This window comes from Lipotes vexillifer, unplaced genomic scaffold, assembly GCF_000442215.2.
Source record: "Lipotes vexillifer unplaced genomic scaffold, Lipotes_vexillifer_v1.1 scaffold1166, whole genome shotgun sequence".
Lineage (NCBI taxonomy): Eukaryota > Metazoa > Chordata > Mammalia > Artiodactyla > Lipotidae > Lipotes > Lipotes vexillifer.
The window spans coordinates 2,203,930-2,206,527 of NW_006773421.1; positions in this window are offsets into that span (position 1 = coordinate 2,203,930).

A 2,598-nucleotide genomic window follows, 5' to 3' on the forward strand; every position below is an offset into this window, starting at 1 on the left:
CCAAGTCCCTTTTTCTTTGCAGACACGGACTTCCTGGGGAATAATATGAACGGGTTTTGTTTTTGTTTTTTAACTGTGACAAATGTTTCTCTGAAGATACTGCAGAACATGGCCTCTGCTGTAGCAAATTAGAGGCCGGGTGGGTCTGAGAGAGACTCCTTGCCCCTCAGCACTGTCCCTTCTATCACGGCTTTTACTTCGTGTGCCATTCCCAACAGCTGCCGATCCTGGGATCCCATAAGCGCCCTGTGAACTGGGCCTGTGCCATTTACCCCACCAGCTGAGACTTGCTGCTTACTGTGTTTTCTAAGGAATGGGTAACCTTGCCCAAGTAGCTAACATGTTTAAAGACATGTCCTTCTGCGGGCATTGCCTCCATCCCGCCTGGTTCCCAAGGAAGTGGTGGGCTTGTTTCTGAGAACAGCTGAAATCCATGGCTGTACATTCCAAATCAGTCTAATAGCTCTTCCCTTTCACCGTGGGTGTGTTTTTGTTATTAATTTTGAGGTGTACCTTTGAACACTGGGATCTCTGAAACTACTAGGTCTGTAGAACTATACTTGTGAAGGGAACTTGCTTGCAGCTTTAACAATTAGAAACTCTTCCCAAATAAAACTTGTCTTGGAGTGTGTGTGGCACTTTGCTTCCCTTTCAGGTTGGGGTCCATGTGGCGACAGTGTCGGAACAGTAAGGCACTCTGAGGAAGGGGAGCCAGCCTTGGAGGAGAGACAGGTTTCTATCTCCACCCTCCCCCATTGCTTCATTCCCTCCAGCCAATTTGACCACCCCCTCTTACCCTGTGAAACCCCTCTCAAGAAGGTGAACAGGGGGCACTTCCCTGGGGGTCCAATGGCTAAGGCTCTGTGCTTCCAATGTAGGAGGCCCAGGTTCAATCCCTAGTCAGGGAACCAGATCCCACATGCCACAACTAAAGATCCCGTGTGCCACAGCTAAGACCCGGCACAGCCAAATAAATAAGTATTTTAAAATAAATAAATTTTTGTATGTATTTATTTTTGGCTGCTTTGGGTCTTCGTTGTTGCACGTGGGCTTTCTCTAGTTGCAGCGAGCGGGGGCTACTCTTCGTTGCAGTGCGTGGGCTTCTCGTTGCGGTGGCTTCTCTTGTTTCAGAGCATAGGCTCTAGGTGCGCGGGCTCAGTAGTTGTGGCTCGCGGGCTCTAGACCGCAGGCTCAGTAGTTGTGGCACACGGGCTTAGTTGCTCCGAGGCATGTGGGATCTTCCTGGACCAGGGCTCGAACCCGCGTCCCCTGCACTGGCTGGCGGATTCTTAACCACTGCGCCACCAGGGAAGTCCTAAATAAATATTTTTTCAAAAAAAAGGTGAACAGGAACTTAAAAGGGTAAATGGTCTCCCTCCAGCTCTTCCCTTTGAACTTGTGTGTTGATCTGTGCAGGTTATCTTCCTGCCTTGCTTATCTTCCTTTGTAATACCTGATGATTAAAGGACAGTTTTCAGAAGACTAAAAACTGGAGTGTAAGAATGAGCCTTCCCCGGGGGTCCCTAAGTGCTTCCCTGTCCCCCTTTTAATCAGTGGCAATGCAGTCCTCCCAGGATTGCTCCAGACTTCCCTGCGTGTAACTTCCTACCTAGGTTAATAGAGTGGTTCACCAAGAGTCCAGTAATATGTTGCCAAGGATCCCTATATATTAAGCCTGTTTAATTTCCCAAATTTCAAGTGACTGTTGGTATCTTAACACAGAAGCTTTGACTAATGTATTTGTCTCCTAATGAATCACCCAGACCCAGGGTCTTTGTTTCGGTCATTCCACCTCTCTTAACAGGAAACCCAACAGAATCAGGCTGAGGTCTATTCATTCGTGGTCTTATGGAGCAGACTTGGTTATAAAGCTTCTGGATCATCAGGGTTTGAAGAACTCTAAGTAAACGAGGATGGTGTTATCTAGAGGAAGCTGGAGATGAATTCTTTGTAGCATGAATTACCACACATGTAAGTTATGCACCCACTCTCCATTTAAATGATCAAATTAGGGTTTTGTGCATTTCGCTTTCATACATTGGAGGTTACAGAAATAATGATTTTTGCCTGTTGATACTGCATATTCCGTGTATGTGTGTTGATTAGATTCATTTGAAGAGCTCAAAGAATACCCACTCTCCTTATAGTCCTATATAAAATGGTTTCTGTAAGCAGATCATCACTGACAATTCATTTTATTCCAGTGTAAAATTAAACAAGTGAGAAAATACCTCCCCAGGTACCTCAAAGACACAGTTGCATAGTTTGAAAAAGGCAAATTATAATCAAACTCAAAACCATGGTGTGTGTTGAAAGCCCATTTCTTTACTGTCAGCCTGTTCTCTTGAAACCGGAGCGTTTATGTTGCTCTACACATCTTTCAACAAGTAACCCTTTCTCTTAGCTGGGAGTGGATGATAATTCTGTTCTAGAAACACTTTTACAATTATCCCATCTCACTCTGAAGCTCCTGGCTGGATAGACATAATTTCATCTATGCCAAAAATAGACTACTAAGAAACAATCAGAATAAATATTAATAAATATCTCTATCAGTTGTAACTTCTCAATACCTCAATAAATTATAACAGCATTCCT